The 19,404-nt window shown below is 41.2% G+C and overlaps 1 long non-coding RNA gene across 1 annotated transcript; it reads left to right on the forward strand.

Annotated features, from left to right (window-relative positions):
- The first annotated feature begins 1,178 nt into the window (after positions 1-1,178).
- Positions 1,179-3,596, forward strand: LOC127300312 (uncharacterized). The gene is made up of 3 exons (XR_007851104.2): positions 1,179-1,338; positions 1,464-3,086; positions 3,188-3,596. It is a non-coding gene; the product is annotated as an uncharacterized lncRNA (long non-coding RNA).
- The last annotated feature ends 15,808 nt before the right edge of the window (positions 3,597-19,404 follow it).

The following is a 19,404-nucleotide window of genomic DNA, read 5'->3' on the forward strand; positions in this document are numbered from 1 at the left end:
GTCGTATGTATCAGTTTATTAGAGTGATGCTTCCCCATTTTGGTGTTGTTTTTCAATTCACTTATTCAAGTTTTGTTCGCTTTGGTCCTAGCAAATAAAACTTCTGTTTTGTACCAGCTAAATTGATTGTCTATTGTCGAATTTCATGTAGAGGATGGCATGTCGGTGCATTCTTCTCTCGGGCACCCTTTGCTCTTTGGGGCTGCAAGTTACCGGGCCGCGAGTGTTGCCTTGAAGCTTCGCAAGACCAGCAATAAAAAAAGGGAGATTATTTCGAATTGATTTTTTTCCATCAACCAATTAAATAGTATGTGCAGAGATGTTACCAAGGTCAGCTTTCTGTACGCACACTCAGCAACACCAACACGTCGAACATGTCGAGTATGTCTAGCCAGATGTTGTGAACTCTCACCGGTTGAGTGCAGATGTTACAAGCATTTTGGATTCTTGCACAACTCACAAGTTGTGCCTAATGGAGATTATGGAATAGTGGTAGTGAACACTGCCCAGTTTTTTTGCTAATGCACTGTACATACATAGACAAAGCTAAGTAGTACTACATATATTTCATAAGTTCCCGTTCCTATCCTGCACTTAAGCTGCTTTTCACAATTTACTGATAATTGCGCTGATAACCGGAAATCTGGGGAGACATTTGTTCTGGTGCAGACAAAATAGCTAGGTTGTACATGAAGTTCCTATATCTACTGGAGAGTTAAACAATGGCAAAAAAGAAACTCTAGACCTTATAGTTCTGTTTGAACATAGGTGGTTCACCTCTTCTTTGAATCTATCTATAATATCTAAATTGGAGCAACGCACTAAAAGTAATTCTCTCAACATGCAAGCATGCCACATCATCTTCACCAGTTTCAATTTGATTGTAAGCCACGTCAGCTACGTCCTATCTATTTCTTTTATTTATTTCGTTATTTTTAGTAGCAAATCATCATCCTTTTTCCAGAGATTTTTTTAGACGCTATGCTAGAGGCTGTGCTCCTTCATCTTCTTCAGAGTTATCTCACTTTATGGACGCTGAAACTGCAAATACCGGGAACACATGGGTTCCCTATTCATCTTCTCCACCAAATTAATGCAAAGGGTAAGTGAAACGAATGGATCTGCTCTAGCGTTTAAGTACTGTAGCTGATCCATTCCCGTTATCTTCACCACAATTTCACAAGGAGGCCTCGACTCCCGTCGCCTTCTGGTGTTGCCCGTCCATGCTGGAGCTGGACCAGATGTTGTAGCCATCGATCTCCCTCCTATATTTGGGTATCAGGCTATCAGCCTTAGATTAAGAGCAGCGACCGCTCCTCTACAAGAACCTCCTTTCGGGTACAAACATATTAGATTGTTTCCATTGGAGCTTTTGCAAGCTTTTAAACTACATGATTCAGTTGTTCATAGAAGCTATTTTGTTTTCTTACTGATGTACGTTTGGTGAATTTCCTTCATAACAGGTATGTGCCCTCACACATTGATACATGCAGTATCGACTCATCAACATGCAGATGCAATTGACCTTTGATAGAGTGCAGCCAGGAGATGTGAGAAGTCAAGTTTTACTCCGCCACAAGTCTTCTGATGGTCTATCGGTGCCACTAATTATTTCTCTTTATATGTTTTCAAGGTTAGCAGTAGCACAGCGTTTTAATAAATAGACCCACTGCATCTTGCTTATCTATACAGACTCATATTCATGAAGGGTGTTGCTATCTTGAATTTGGCAATTTGCTGCCTGATAGCAACGTGGTATAAAAATCTGGCATCTCTATCTTTCAAGTGCTCAATTATTTATTTCAGAAGTATATGTGGGACTATTTTCCAAATCAAGTAATTCATGTGCAATTTCCATTGTAATTAGTTTCCACCTGTGGTCTGTCTCATCACTTCCTACAAATCTTCTGTATTCTTCATATATCTAATCTGCTATGTATCTAAGCTGATATTTAACGAAATTATAACTGTTTATAATGACTCAATTAGCATTTAGCAATGAACATGTATATTGTTATTTTGATAAAGATTAACATGTATATATGTAGCTCAATAGAGTCAGTTGCCTTCTTTCATCATTCAGCAATCTGAGGTACTTCATCTTATTTATCAGAGACACTTTTTTTGTTTTCAGTATTATGGTAATTGTGCGTGCTAATTCGCTTATCTACATAACCAGCAGTAGAAGATTGGTACATAATGGCATGCAGAATGAGATAGATGTAGCGGGTCAACTTGGTAGGCATTTATATATGAGGCTGATGTTCATGTGTATGGAGCATGTGGAGCAGGAGGACTTCATTTTTTTGTTCATACCGTACCTTCTTAAAAGCTAAGTTGGCTACATTCAAAATTATCTTTGCCGAAAGAAACATTTATTGTTGGATTAGTAAATTTGATCTGAACCGAGTTTGTTGTACAAAGATATGTGTGTGGTCGAAAAGTAAATTCCACTCTATGATAATAAACATAGTCGAGTAAGAAATGGGTTTTATAACACTATATTGATATTTGTTGCCTTTACACATTCGGAATCTAAATGTGCAATGCCTACACTTCCAACATTGTTTCATTCACAATTATCTTATTTATCCTTCCCCAGAAATAGTTATTCTCCTTATCTTTACCACATGCACTAATATGTAAAAGTTTGTTCTTTACAATATAATTTGCTACTGATCCGCAGCAACGCATGGAGAATCATCTAGTTCTATTAACACAAGAAGCAGCAACTTCAAACAGGAGAACATAAAATAAAGTGTTGTAATAAAAGAATGCTGTTTTTCTAACTCATTAATTTAAGAAAGAAGAAAAGAAAACTTAGATGGTGTTGGGAGTTGTAAGGAGATTTTTATATTTGGAATATATGTTCAATGATGGAAGATTGTTCTTATAATACAGAAATAGAGCGAGATCGTCTCCAAAGTATATTTTAGATGGAGTACCAATTAGGAATTAACTGGATTAATAATCTTTTGCAAATGGATAATATTTCAGCAGCCAAGCACTGAAATTTCTTGATGGAATTCCTATTGCTTGCAATATTTTGAGAAACTGGACATTATATGCAGTTGAAGCACTCAAAGGTACTGATGCAATTTAAATTTGCACCAACTTCTTACAGCTGAAAACTACTACTCAATTCTACCTGCTTGCAATATTCTAATATATGTTCCCTCGCTACCAGGTCAATTCTCTCAGATGATCCTCTCAAGCCAGCCAATCCACAATAGTTGACACATCTTAATGACCAATTAATCAAGAAAGAAGTTCCTACCATGTTACCAACTAATGCCAAATTTAAATTTGCCATGCCAATTTGGGAGAGTAAATGTTGTCGGTTTTTATATATGGCCAGACCATGTAGTGCATCCGCCATAGAGTTGGTCATCTCTGCATGAGCATGCAAAAGAAACTTGGTAGAGACAGTAACTAGTTTCCTACTTCATTGTGAGTTTTTACAAGATAGTCAATTTATTTAGTTTTATATATCCAGTACTGTTCTCATGGTCCATTTGGCATTACTGTCATGTCAGTGGCCTTGCCAGAAATAATATTGTACATGCAGTTTGTATTCCATTAAGCTGTTTTCAACATGTACTAAAAGCGCAGTAGAAGTTGATTTCATTGACGTTTGGTGGTACACATTTTTTTTTCGTAAAAAAAATCCCCGAAACTTCAATTTAGAAACTGTTGTTGGTCAAACCAATTTGCAGAATTTCCTATTTCATTTACTAAATAAGGGACTATTGGTTCGGACTTGATTCACTACCGCAAGCTAGATTACATTTGTTCAATCGTTAGTTGCCTGTTTCAATTACTAAATAAGAGACTGCTGGTTTGGGCTTGATTCACTGCTGCAAGATTACATTGGTTCAATCGTGCAATGGTTTGTGGTTGCATCTCTCTTTAGTCACTGGGCTAAAACAACAATGGCCACTACATATTTGGGGGAAAGGTTGTTTGGCTAAGGATGTGACTATCTTATCCTTTAATATCTTTGCAACTGTAATAACAACTATGTAATTATTTTCGAAAAATATGAAGATCCAGTCCACTTCATCTTTTTTATTATTTTAGTAGCATTCAACACCCGAACCCTTAGGTATTTTTGTTCAAAATCATGAACTCGTGATTTATAGGAGTATTAAATGTGATCTTGTGTGCTCTACTCCATGTTTCCTTACTTTTTGATTGCGCTGCTACTTCATCCTTAACTGGACCACTTAATCCATAGTTACCACTAGACAGTACAAGTTTACCTAGATGGTCAGAACAAGAGGTGGAGGTGCAAGCATAATGGAAATCAGTAGAAGTTCACCCAAATAGTCATAGCAAGAGCTGGAATCATAATAATAATTATATATTTCTTTCCCAAAATGATGAACCGTCACTACGTCAACAACTATAATCTTTTTCCAATTTGTTTTGGGCACTACAAATTATGGTACATAGGAGCATCAATGTTGTATATTCTCCACACCTTGTTTTTGAATTATGTTGATACTTGTTCCTTAATTAGGGAGCATAAATGTAGTAATATTGAATTCTGGGAAATGCATCCTTTTATGACGTGCTTCATAATAGTATATGTTTCTCACCATTTGGTGTTGTGATAGTCAACAATTATTTACTGTGCAGGTCGACAAATTAATCTGAGAACTTGCCGCTTCCAATGCTTCGTGGGTTCTGCAAATCTGCTCAAAAGAAGGTTCATGCTATCTTTGTAGACTTGATTCTCCTTTTTTATGAGTAGGTCCACCACTACCGATCTCCTTTTTTTTTATGAGTAGGTCCACCACTACAGACCAAACGCCAACAAGCGGCGCACTAGGACAAGAAAATGACGGGCGCCCGTGGAAAAGTTAGAATAGATCGCCCCCAACCCTAACCCTCCGCCCCCAACCCTCCGCCGCCGCCGCCGCCGCCGCCGGTAGCGCCGCCGGGGCAAAGTCCCTCGGGGCGTGGCGGCGGCGGGGGCCCTTCCTCATCGCCGCGTGGAGATCGGCGGACGGATCCCCACCTCCTCGATGCTTGGCGGAGGACGCGCGTGGGATGGGCGACGGCGGCGGCGGCCCTCCTCCCGTCGGCTGTCCCCTGGCGGACCGGTCGGCGCGGGTGGGATGGGCGGCGCTGCGGTCTCCCTCTTCTCGTCGGCTTCCCGCAGCACTCCGGCAGGGGTTGGTGGTGGGCGGCGGCCAGACCCTCGGTCTGCGCCATGCCATCCACCCCCACCTCTCGTTGGTGCGTGGAGGCGATCTCGGGCATCTTCTGCGACACGAGGGCGCCCGGGGCAGCAGCCTTGGGTTTGACGGAGGAGGTGGCCTCTTCTTCGCTGGAGAGGGTCGGCCTGCGGTTGGTGGTGGTGGATTTTTGATCTATCATCGCCAACCGGCGGTAAGATGGAGGTGCATGGAAGCCGGCGATGGTGTCGCCGGTGGAGGGTTGGGTTGGCCAGCCCGGGGTGGTCGCCGACGTGGGGGTCCGGCCTGAATAAAGGCGGCGGTCCTAGGGCCTCTCTTGCGTGAAGAAGAGGACCTACCGGAGGCCTGGACTCGTGATCTGGCCGGAGGGTTGAGTTCCGGAAGGCTCCGTCGGTGAATGTAACAGAGTTTGCTGGATCGGAGGTATTCCGTCGTGCGCACCCATGCATTTATTCCGACCGTTTGGTTATGGAGGGAGCGGCGCGAAGCTCTTTTTCTGTGTTGACATCAAGTGACTATGGATCCATGATGAAAGTCGGAAGAAGAGAATTTCATGAAGGCCGGAGGGGAGGACTAGCTAAGGGTGGTTCAAGTCTCCGCGCTGTTGAGGGGCTTGCTTGGTGTCCGGGCTTCACAGCAGCGGTATGAAAGTGGGGGCGACAACACATGTGAAGCGCAGAGTCCTACCTTTCAGGGTGAAAACCCAAGGTCTGGCCTTAACTGGTTGTGCCTGGCAGTGACCTTGGTGGAGGCATTGTTTTGAGAGTGGGGACTATCTTCAGGGTGAAAACCTAAGATCTTTGATCGGGCGACGACGGTGTTGGAGCACTGTTCCCTTCTTGGAGGCGTCATTTTTTGGAGAGTCTGCAATTCAGGTGTTGTCATGGTGGTGGATGTATTGCTGTTGTTAGGTCCGTGATACTGTAGCGGGACTTTTGTTTCTTAGTTTTCTTTTTCTTTTTATGGCTGTGTGCATCCGTAGTGCCATTAGGGTGGTGCGTTGTTGCAGAGGCTGGGTGTAATTGGTATCTCTCGATATTAATATATTCCCTTTATCGAAAAAAGGTCCACCACTACATTTCAATGGAAATCATGGACTCTCTGCCCCGTACTACAAATCTGCTCAGAAGAGACTTCAGGCTGTCTTTGTTTGACTTGATGCTCATTTTTTCTCCAGTTCCTTGTACGGGACACATTTTACTTTTCTATTATAAGTATGCATAAAGTTTCACTGTTGTGCATAGATACAAAATTGTAGTTTATGAGTTAGTCTTTTTCTATCAATTACAACTAGAAGGTACAAATGAGATGAACAATGGGTGCAAGTTTTCTGCACAATAAACATGTCACTCCCTCTTCCTTCTCTTCTTTAACTGCTTTGCGATTATTCATTATTCCGAACGCACTGGAGATGGCAGTTTCATCAAATGGGATGTCTGCTCAGCCTGGGTGATGTTATTATCTCCGGTTAAAGTTTTTCTCTATATTTTGGTGTTGTAGCTCATATGGCAATACACTAACAATGCGATAGAGGTGAAGGAGCAAGGCGAGTCATTTTTGTGTTGGTACCATTGCGTCTCCTTTACCTTTGGGTGGTATTACCTGCTCTTGATTGGTATAGTTGCGGTGGTCCATATGAAATGCCTAAATGAATGGTGTTTATTAAGTGTTTGCTGCACCAAACCATAAAACATAAGTCATTAAATCTTATTATTTTTAATTAAATCCCTGCCAGCTCTTTCATCTATACATTGTGTGAAAAGTATATTTATGGCAATATTTGTTTCAAGGAAACGTCAGGATCATGCAACTTCAACATTTGTCTATGCTGTTAGAGTTCTTCATAAAGATATAGGTCTTTTGATGCTTTGTACTAAATTTAGTTCTATTCGGTAATATGTTTTTTCCTCCAGCTTTAGCTGCAGATAATATCGTATCTGGACTTTTTGTCTAGAATTTGTAGTCTCTTGTATCTCTTCTCCCAGTGCTATTTGTACCAAAGAGCTGAATTAGTTTCTGTTATTATGTTGATAGATATGTTCGCACATTTCAAGCGTATTTTATGATGATATAATGATATGTACATGTTTGAGTTGTCAATACATATAAAATATCCTCCAGTAAGGTGTGTTTGTTTTTCTAATGACATGAAAAAGCGAAGAACAATTCCTTTCTTCTAGATGCTTGAGGTACTAATACCAGAAAAATTAATAATATCAATCGGCCACCATATGGCGCGGCGTGCCGCCGTACCGATCATTGCTAGTATCATATATAGTCTAACAAACAAGCCACATATTAGTGGTCATTCTCAACGAAAATATAAATGAGTTATCGATTTGTGTGCAAATATCATTATCACGTGATTCCTCTAGTGCATATTTCCAATAACATATGTTCATACAAATCCTAGTATACTTATTAATCATAATCAAAGCGGGAAAGGAACTGTGGTGGTTGATATTTGTTTACATGGTTGATATATTTATTTGGTATTAGGCGGAAAGAAATTTGTTCGCCATATATGCAATTTTTAAGGGGAGACTTGTCACTTGCCTGGTTGTGCAAAAGTGACTTCCCACTCATAGTGCAAGCGTGTTTTGGCGGCATGCAAATGGACAACACTAAACATGTATCGGTGTATGCACATATCTGAATATGTGCATAATTTAATGTTACTTTTTTGTGAGAATATAGTTTTTCCTCTTACATTACAAGCCACCGACAAAGCACGTGCAAAGCGATTAACCTAATATAAATTAATTATAACTGCATTTACACATATAGTTTCTTTTGTTTGTATTTATATTCTTATGAACTTGTTAGTTCTCACTAGTCAGTCATCCTCATATCCTTATGTTTTGTTGTGTGGAGATTTGTTCTTGAAATACATGCTCTATGCTGTTTTGTTTGTGTCAGCAAAAGAGATCCCATACAAGAGGGATTGAGCTGCATCTATTTTGTCCTGTCTCTATCTTTATCTGGCGGTTGTTATAAATGAGGAACTGGGCCGTGTTTAAAAAAGGTACGCACATATATCTCGTTTGATTGATCGATTTTGTTTTTATTTTCTGAGAACTTAAACATCATTGTATTTTTTTGGATAGAGTTTCTTTCTTCATCATAGAAATTGTTCAACACAATTTTTATTTTATAATTTTGATTAACGAAAAGTCTTAGTTACAACCCAATTTGCCACTATAGAAATATTGTTGCAAATCGATTTGCAGTTGACTTTTTTGGTTGTAACCATACTTACAACTTAAAATCATCTCTGTTACGACTCGACTTGCAACTAAAAAAAAACTTTGCTCGGTATCGACTTACAGTTAGCAAAAGATGTCGGTTGCGACTCGACTTGCAGATAAAAATATCTCAGCTGCAACCTGACTTGTAAGTGAAACAAAAATCTCGGTTGCAACTCGACTTGCAAGTGTCAAAGACACAGCTTCAACCCGACTTGCAATTGAAAAAAAACTCAGTTGTAGCCCAATTTGCAACTGGAAAATATGGAAAATATCTCAGTTGCAACTCAACTTTCAAGTGTCAAAAAAGTTAGCTGCAACCTAACTTGCAGCTGAAAAAAACTTAGTAGCAACCCATTTTTTTACTGAAGAAAGTTAGTTGCAATCCAACTTGCAAATAAAAGATGTCAGTCGCAAGCTCTCCTTCAACTGAAAAATCTCAATTTTAACTCATGTGTGAGTGGAAAAGTTATAAGTTAACAGTTTGTCTCCACTATCTAGTTTTTTCAAAATAAATTATCTCTTACTTTGCTAGTGTCTTTTGTTGGCCTTAGTTAGCAACTAAAGGAAAATACACCCTTAGAAAGCAAATAAAAGGAAAAAAATTGAGGCCAATAAACGGAAATGTCCTACCAAGCAAAACAGAAAACGAATATGGCTGAAGCGAGACACATCGGCTCAGACATGCATGCCTCTCGCGTCAAAGCCCATGAGATATTCCTGGATCGTTATTACCGCATGGCTGGCCGTCAACCAATCCCTCGATTGGGATTAGGGATTAATCGCGCTCCAAGTTGACATGCCAACATGGGTGACGTCAGTCGAGTCAGAACTAACTAAGTTCTTGCTCGACTGAGCCTTACGCGCACCCATATTCTTAATGAAAAAATTGTGTGGGTGGAAGAATTTACTAAACTTGATGCATAGGCTGGAATTGTACACCCCGTTTGAACAAAAGTAGATAGGCGTCTTATGATGTATTGATCACAATTGAAATTTCATCATGCAGAATTTGTGAATAAGGGCATGGATTCTGCTTCTCATTAAAAAAGTTGTGCGTGAACAATAGTATTTGTAAGAACGAGAGGCAAGATTTTTCCTAGATGTAAATTAATTTTGTGATAACAATTAGGAGAAATAGTAGTATGTTTATTAGGAAAAAAAAAGTATGTATAAAGAGTGATAAAAGGGAATCTAATCTTTGCCCAAAACATTAGGATGAAGAATTGTGAAATCAGAATTAATTACTACGGATTTGTCATGGAAATAAGATGAAAGATATGACATACATATGCGTGGCAGAGAGGATTAACGGGTGGCCTACAATTTTCAGTTGATGGGTCCTGTATAAATTTTTTCTGGAGTAATAATTAGACAAGGATGAGTCGAGCATGCGTTGTCATATACAGTCACATGATAAAATTGGAGTATACTATTTCTTTTAAAGTATATTATTAATTTGGTATGTCATCAAGGCATATATCTGGGAGGATATATACTACTACAACGGACATATATCATATTGATAAAGTGAATCCCCACCAGCTATATACGTGCATGCAAGCATTTATATTGATGCACACATTAAATATACTGCATATATCTGATCCCAATTAGCTGTCGCGCACATCCAAAATAACACTGCCAGATCTAGACAATATTTTGTCGCAATATTTTGGCCATTAAGATGGAGTAGCGAATACAGCCAATCGTTTTCCCTTCCATAAGATGGCATTACACGTCGATATCACTTACTTCCATTTGTATGTATGTGATGTGCCTTCCCTATTAAACCCATCAGTCCCGGCCTTAAACCCCCGGCCACCCTTCAACCAAGCTTTCGCATACATCCAAATCTCTGGTTTCTCCAATCTCCACCTCGACATCCAAATGGAGTCCACCACGCCTGCCGCCGCCGCCCCTCTGGCCGCCGCGGAAACCACGCCGGTCATTCGCGACCAGGGCAACAAGGCAGCGAAGGGGAGCTCAACGTCTTGTCTTGCGGCTTCCAACAAGAAGCTGAAGGAGTCAGCCGCGCCTGCCGCCGCCGCGGACACCGCGCTGCAGCCGCTGGCGGCCATCCACGAAGAGGGCAACACGGCAGCGAAGAAGAGATCAAGGTCGTCTCCTGCGTCGTCATCGGCTTCCAACAAGAACAAGAAGCTGAAGGAGACGATCCAGGGGCCGTTCACCTGTGAGCCCTGCCAGCGCAACTTCGTGACCGCGCCGGCGCTGAAGCAGCACCAGACGAAGACGCACACGAACCACCACGTCGGCCAGGAACCGAAGGAGCCCCGTCGTCTAGCTCCCGCTGTGCCGCAGGTGAGCGCCTCGTCGCTCATCCCCTTGCTGGGAAGACCTAACCACTTCTACTTGGAGGGGAAGACATTCGAATTGACCGGCTCTGGCTTGGTCCCTGTGTTCTTCGGCCCTGCTCCTGCTCAACCATCAACTGGAGGTGGAGGTCAGGTTGGTAGCGGAGATCATCTTGGAAGCCTGCGTGAAGTGAATCAGGGAGGTATTGCTCACGGGATCCACAACTTCCCCTTGCTCCACCTAACAAGCATCATGTCTATTTCCCCCGGAACGGGCAGTGGCACCAGCAGCCTTCCGGGGCCTTCGTGTGCCGCCCTAGCACCTGTGGCGGATGGCAACGGCAGAACTGGAGATGGAGATGATCTTGGAAGCCTGCGTGAAGTTGATCGGGAGGGGATAGTAGATGGGATTGACCTCACCCTGAGGCTCTAGCTTGGATCATGCATTGGAATATTTTTGTTTATCACTTTCAAATCTAAATTGTTTTGGTTAGTTGGAATTTGTCTGTTTTTTTTTATGGTGAACTCTAAGATTCATTGCAAACACCAATTGTAAGGAGTTACTGGGTCGGTCAAATCATTTACTTTTTATCTATTGGAGTCGTAAGACGATGCAAGTATTTTGAGTATTGCAGCAGCGTATGTACTTATTTGATGGACGATGCATTCGCAAAAAAGTTTGATTCGCTGTATATGATCTCTACACAAATTAATAAGAGTTCTCAGCTAAAAAAATTCAGATGTTGCTTCATGACATTTTGGATGTCTGATCTTTATTTAATGTTGAAGCTCCAGGTTGTGAACGATTTAATTTTGGGGCTAGCTCTATATGCCTTCAGGAAATACAGAACATGCTTCCCTATTCTTTTATGTACAACTATATATATGGGGGATCTTTTACGGTAGGGATAGAGAAGTACTAACCGTCCAACCACCAAGATCTAAGGGCTGAGGTAGACCAATACTTGTTAAGCGAAGAAGTAGTATTTTTCCACCAAAGAGTAAAATAGGCAAATTTCTGCTTGCATATGGGAAATTTGGGGAGATCTAAATTTGTCCACCCGGCTAGGCTGCTCCCCGATCCCATTCCACTTCTGTAAATAACAGTTTCCTTTTTTTTAGGCCATCTTCAAATAGGCTGCCGCATAACAGATCATTTTCCCATATGTTTGTATTTGGATGCGGCCTCACGCGTATACAAAATAGGGCTCGGTCTGTTTGCAGCCGAAGACGGCCCCAACAGGCTAAAACAGGAAAAGAAAATGGTGCTAAAAGTTGAGTTAATTAATTTGAATCGAATAGAATAACTTAATTTACATGTATTTGGGTCCCAAAAGCCACCAGTATTTTCACCCTAAAAAAGGAATAAAAACATAGGATAATCCCGCTGCGAGGATGCTGGCCTGCCGCCTCGTAGTCCTCGTCGCAGAAGTCAATGAAGACATGCGGCGACTGCCACACATTGGCTGCCGGAGGAGGCGGCGGAAGGTACTCCAGCTGGCAGCCGTCCTCCTAGGAGGTCTAGATGACCTTGTCGAGGAGGGGTCATTTGGCGCGCTCCTCCGCCAAGGGTATGGCCTCCACGCACGCGATGACCTCCTTCTCCGTTAGCTCCGCGGCATCCTCCTCCATTGGCTAGAAGTTGAGGTCACCATCGTCTTCAGGCGTGTCCTCCGTGCCGCCTCCTGGTATACGGTCCTCGGAAGCGTCGGCACCCACGTGAGGGGCTCGATGTACTGGTGTACGCCCCCTGGTGCTAGGACCAGTCGGCGTGGCCCGCTCGCGGCGTGGGGAAGGCGTACCCCCATGGTGGGAGCGTGTCCTCCTCCTTATCCTCCTTCACATGCGACGGTGGTGGAGGCTCCGGCCTCGTTGGTACCGGAGGAGCCTATTGCGGTAGTCGTGGCGGTTGTGGGTGTTGGAAAGCCGCCTCAGCCTTCTCGTAGTCGAAGTCATCGTCGTCAAGGCCCTCGAGGTGGGCCTCGACCATCTCGAGCCGAGTGTCGTGCTTGGCCTCAAACCACATCGCCCCGCAACGGTGAATCAGCGGCATACGCTAGATCTCGAAGTAGATCCGGCGGTAGGTAGGCACACAATCGAAGGATTTCACGGCGACGCGTGGGGCCATTCCTCGGGATCCCGGGCACTGGCATCCACGCCTAGTTGAGGTGCCATCAGTGCGGCCACTGCACGTCCGGCCATGGGAGCGGGGTGTCGACGTCGGTGTAGAGGCACCGCAAGTCTAGGAGTGCGGAACGGGAGGAGGGCGCGTCGGCCTTCCAGATTCCAGGGGCCTCCCAGCGGGTGCGCGGGGGTTCTGCGACATTGTCACCGCGTTGGCCGCCGGAACGTGACCTAAGGCCCCGTGGTCGTTCTGGCCAAGATGGAACCAGCCGCCCCTTCTTCGCCATGGCCTCAAGGTGCCTATGGTTTGGGAGCTGAGGGGTGGCTAGGGTTTGGAAGCTTCGGGGATAGTAGGGATTGGAGTGAGAGCGACGAAAATGTCTACATTTAAGAAGAGTGGCACGTGTACGTCATGTGGGCGCGCCTCCTCGCCTCCATAGCCGCTGACGCGTGGGCCCGTGGATATTTCGGGCGGACGCGCGCACACTCATGTGTCATCCGCGTCGACCGTAAACCGGGCGCATCTTGAAATGGGGCGCACGCATACCCAAACGACCATGCTTTCCGTATGCGGTTGACTGTTGGGCCTCGTGGACCGCGACATGCACGTCTAGATGCAGGGAGCCGTTGGAGTTGGCCTTATCTCTTCACTGGCGATGTATTTCGTGTTCAATAAAAGGTCAGAAATACCACTGTGATACAATTCCATTTGTATTATTTCCAATTCGCACCCAGGGACACCGTTGCTTCTGATTCCACTTTGCATCCAGCTTCTTTCCCCGAAAGTTTGCGACCTTGTCTGCTACCGTGTACGAGTCGAATGGTAGGTCTCGCGGCCGGGCAAGAGTGCCTCGCTGTTGGAGACTGGGATGAAGAAGAGCAGCTATAGGTAGCACTCAGGCATGAGCTTTCACAGCTCGCTGCCGGTGCAGACTGAGAGAAAATGCAACAAATTGTTTGCCCTTTCTTCCTAACAAGCTAGTTCGCCGTAGTCCTAAGAGCTTGTCGCCGGGAAGGGGCAGGAAGAATCCGCCGAGGCAAAGGCGCGTCGTAATCGGCGAGATAGGTGCGGGCGGCGGAAGGTTCGGTGTGCCTTTGTGCTTTGCTTCAGGAGTCGTTATACAACAATCGGAAACCACGTGTATTACGGGAACACAATACGCAAGTTTTTTTTAATGCGGGATTGATTGTAATTGAGGCAGTCGTTCTGTGGTTCACCTATGGCAGGTGCAACGATGTGAGCAGATATGGGCGGGGTAATAATGTGGACGGATTGATCCTTACCCATAAATCCGGGGACGAAGCTGCCTTTACACGGAATAAAAATATACGAAATATTACCTGCCTAAACTACTCTGCTCAATACTACTCATCTATGAGACTAGTAATTTGTACCGTAAAAAGGCTCATATATGGACTGGTGCTAATCATGTACTACTTAGATTAAGATATTTTCGAACTTTAGATTCTATAGCTTGAATTCTGCTGTTCTGGGGATCATTTGATAAGCTAATAGCGACTCGGAATTTCATTTTTGATTATGGTTTCACATAGGTATCTAATTAGGTTCTCAATATAACTTCATTTTTTCTCATATGCTACTTAATTATGTTGCAAATTTCCTGATGCCGGCATCATCTCCTTCCCCATTCATGGATATGGGTGCAGCAACCCTCATGCTACCACCAGATCAAGCGGATCAAGAGTTAGGTGCCCATTGAAATGCTTCAGTTTGCTCGAGCCCAGCAGTCCTAACAGGAGATGAGGACGGTGGCGGCCTTAGCTATAGCACGCCATTACACATTAACTTATGATTGGCCAATCCTTGACTCACCAAGCAGACGGCCGTTGGCGACTACGTATCGACCGATGATGCTTCCCGGCTGCATCTTATCCTGTGTTTCCAGGAGTACAGAGATCCAGACGTTGCCACAAAGGTATGGATACGTTCAGACCTGCATGTAAGTAGCTGGACAAAATCAGTTGGATTCTTGGTGTAAATTATTTTTCCTTCACTTCTTTGTGCAAATTATAATTGATTACTGAATTTTCTAATGATGCCTGGGTCACCTTACCTACACGTAAGTAACTGGGCCAGATTAGTTTAATTCTTAGTGCATTTTTTCTGAACACTTCTTAAGTTCTTATTGCAATTTCTTATAGACTACCATTTTCCTGATGATCCCTGGGTTAGTACATTGTTATAGATTTGACAGCATGGGCTCATAAGACTTTACTTGAAACTGGCGAGAGATGATAATATTAAGACGAATACTGATTACATGGATGGAAACTTAAAGATCAAAAACTGCATTCTGATCATATAAGGAGCAGACCAAGTGTCAATACTAAACACAGTTCTCTGTTTTCTGAAGCTAGAAATGAGAAACAAACCCCATGGTTCTCCCAATTTAGGGTACATATAATCATGAATTCAGATATCTCAGGCACTTCTATGTTATTTGGAATTAGGTTACATGAGCATACCAAGTTAGATGATATCATATCCCATCAGAGATAATCTAACACCTATGCATCCAATATTTCCTAATAAATAATTGAGCTTGATTTTTTCTTATGCAAACCTGTTAATTATCTCAATTGTGCAGAAAACCACAATGTTGTGAGGCGGCTAATATTTTTTTCTCAGATGGCCTGACTGGATCTCTCTGACTTCTTTCTCACAGCCGTGTAACACAGTACTTTCTGCTCACATTTAAGTACTATATACAAGTAGACTACAGCTACGCTACCAGTATTCCTTCCACATGTTCATTGAAATATTTAATTTCATATGTCACATGAAATTTGGCACTCTATAGTTTGCATCTACAAGGTCGCAAATTTCGAAATTTTAGATGGTCGGTGCATGCCACCTTTCATCCTGCTTTGTGTTTGAGGGTATATGACTCATTTGATTTTTTTTAGTTGTTACGCCTAAATATATCTGGGAAGACATCTTTAACTACTTGTAGCCTGTTCTCGGTAGTAACTTCGGATAAACCATGAGAAAATGCAATGTTGAATATGTTACTTCTCTGGGGAATGAGGATTTCTAAGACAATGGTGAATACGTTTTCTGTCAAATCCATTTCGAAAAAAAAAGTTTTCTATCAAGCAGAGATATGGAAACATAAGGCCGTGTGTTCTGGGATCCTGATGTATATCAAGCAGGGAGACAGCTGCATATCAGGTCAGCAAAAAATTGAGTACTTTATTCATTCTGTGGTAGATTTGCTGAGATCATCATCAAAGTTCATCCAATCTTGAATATGGTGGAAGCTCAAGTTTAGTACCAAAAGAAAAAAATGTATGATGGATCTGTTCTCAGAAGGTTTATTTTAATGGTGCCCGAATGTTGCCGAAGGTTAGTGCAAAAGGAAATTCATATGATGCATTTGCCCTCGGAATATTTATTAAACTTGTGTGCTGAATGTTTTCGTAATTGTAGTTCTCGCCCTGCTGTTCCTTTAGGAGGATACTTAAGTGACAACTCTAATTTTTTTTTTGCTTCACATGGCTCTTGGTTGGCAAAACATGTTAAAGTGTTCTTTGATAATAATGTGGTTTTAGAAAGAAAACTCAAAAACAAATGACACGGTTTGGGTGGTGTACTTCCTTTGATTTAAAATATAAGTCATTTTAGAAGGCTACTTCCTTCTAAAACATCTTATATTTTAGTACGCAGGTATTATTTGTCTTTAGAAGTAGTTGTACTACTGCACCTTGATGCACCAGTGCAGGTGGATTTCAATGAATATTTGAACCATTGGGGCATCATTTTTCACTGTTTAAGGATACCACTATAGTATATGCTAGATCTTAACTTCTTAAGACACTCCTGTATGGAGTTCTTTACTGCTAGGTGCTTAACGTTTATAACTTTCTACTCTTTCATTTAATTGGTACAACATCATCTGATAACATATTGTTACAAGGCCGTTGAGACAAAAAATAAAGATTCCAGTCTCAGAAAGATAAATAAAGGTTTTAGGGTATGACTAGATCCACTAATAAATATTGTCACTTCACATCGCATACATTATCTATTGTGCTTGGTTTATATGGAAAGTGAAAATTATCTTGCACCACATGTGTACATTTATATTTTATATGATGCTTAGAAAATCTGAAGCTGCCTAATTGTGACACAACTGAGAAAACATAAATATAATATACTAGTATGATAACCAGTTAAGAGTATAATTTTTTTAAAGAAAAAACCAATTGAAGAAATATATATATTTCAGACTTACGAATCATTTTTTTATAAATTATTATATTTACAAAATGTACTTTTGAAATGGTTGTAATTGCAACTTCTCTTTCGTTGCAACTAGACGGGTGCCTACCTTCTTTATTATTAAAATATTTTCAATATAGTTCGAATATGCTGTCTTGTTATGTGAAATGAGTTAAAAACATGAAGTAGATAACTACAAACTGACATAAATTAAACTGAAATTATATTTATAAATTGAATGGAAATGACGACGTAATATTTTTAGAGGGGCTTCAGTATTATAAAGTATTCTAAGGTATTCATATATTTATGATTACGTCGTGATAATGGTAATGAAACTATATGGAAGGAGGATAAATTGGAAATTTAGATTTTTCATAAAAAAAGATAAAGGTTTAATTTCTATCAAAGATATAACAACCATATTAAGCTGACTATGGCTGCTGAGTCCTATAAATTTTTAGGGTGTATTTTGTGTAGTAAGTATGGATGACTTTTCCCATCATTGGGAGGAACATCGTCCACAATATGGACATTGTCCCATCATTGGATTCTTATTGACTAAGAGAGCTGATACAAATATCCCAACAGAAAAAATAAAATGAAGTCAACCATGTGTGGTACACACGTGTGGTTGCAGCCGCCGTGGTGCACAACTCACACAAAGCTGAGAGGTTGCAACGAAAAATAGGATGGTTGCTGCTAGTGATATTGCAACACATATCCGTGAAGTTTTTTTCTTTCTTCTTCAACAAAATAGGGAGAAGTTCATCGAGAAGATACATGCAAAGGCTTGAGGTTGAGGCACATTTCGCAATTTTTGATCCACCAGAATATATATTATGCAAATCAGATGACTATGAAAAGTGGAGGCTACAATGGAGATTAAATTTGTAATTATAATAGATTTATGCACAATATAATGTAGGGAATGGACCGATCCTAATTCATACCTAACTTTCTGTAAGAAAGAACCAAAGAAACATAATATATGAATTTTGATTCCAGCTTGGTGAACACCTTATACAAAATAATTGGAATAATAATACATGAATAGAGAATGATTGCGCTCATAGTAATAAATTATTATAATTAACTACAATTAAATTTAACGGTACACATCATCTAGACAAATGCAAAACAACCATGTAATTAGTAGTTGAAGGACGGATAATTGGTTGGACTACATCAGTAACAATGGTTCTGCAGCAATCAAGAAACACTACAACAAAAACACATGTTATTTCTTATTTCTTCTTTGTCAAGATGATTATCCGCTAGATAGTTACATAGGAGGCACAAATAACTGCAGAGAATGGCCAACTAAGAAAAATGCAATCTAATTATCACTCGGTATATGCCAATGATACTGTGGTGGGCATGGGGCGATGAAGCCCCATGGTTTCTCAACGAGGTGTAGTGTAACACCTCTAGTCGGTTGTCGATTGCTGCAGCTTATCCTGTGTTTTCTTCTTTTATCTTTGATATGCTCTGTAATAGGGTTCCCTCGTCACTTTATATCTGTTCGGCCGTGTAGCTTAGGAGAAATCTTGCATTTCCATTTGTCTCTACTAGTATTATAAAATTAAGATATCTTAAACTTTGAAGAGAAAATGCAAATTTAACATACTCACATGAGATCCAAATTTGGACAGTATTCCCTATACCATCTTCACCGATTAGGATTTTTGTTCAAACATATCATATGGTGAACTAAGTGTTAATTGTACTTTTCATTGGTCAATTTTCAAATCAACAAGGAACAACATGTTAGCAAAGCTCAATATGACTCCATATTTTCATGTTGCTTGTGAGGCAAACATTAGATAAAAGGGAAAGACCAATCAAGAAATAATCATAGAAAATTAATTAACTGATTCTTACATTTCCACTTTTACCGGTAAGAGAGACAACAAAAACTGCATCTCCAATGAAAGTGTTGCAGATGACTGAAACTGAATATGATTGTATGGCTCATCCTTTACCTCTGCATCTGCATACCTCAGCAATTTAGTTACTAAAAGTACAATTTATATATGGATCTTCATCTATCATGTAGGGATATGGATTTGTACGTACTTTTTGCGTATAAGAAATAAATAGTATTATAAGCTATGAAGGTAGCATGACCACATCTCTTAATTATTATACTTGCACATAATTTATGATTGTTAGGTTATATATGGCAAATACGTGAGGGCAAAATAAAATACCATAGGAAAGATAGACTTAATTCATTTACGTAAATGGTATAAGATGGATATTATCTGCCA

The sequence above is a fragment of the Lolium perenne genome, chromosome 5, assembly GCF_019359855.2.
Source record: "Lolium perenne isolate Kyuss_39 chromosome 5, Kyuss_2.0, whole genome shotgun sequence".
Taxonomy (NCBI): domain Eukaryota; kingdom Viridiplantae; phylum Streptophyta; class Magnoliopsida; order Poales; family Poaceae; genus Lolium; species Lolium perenne.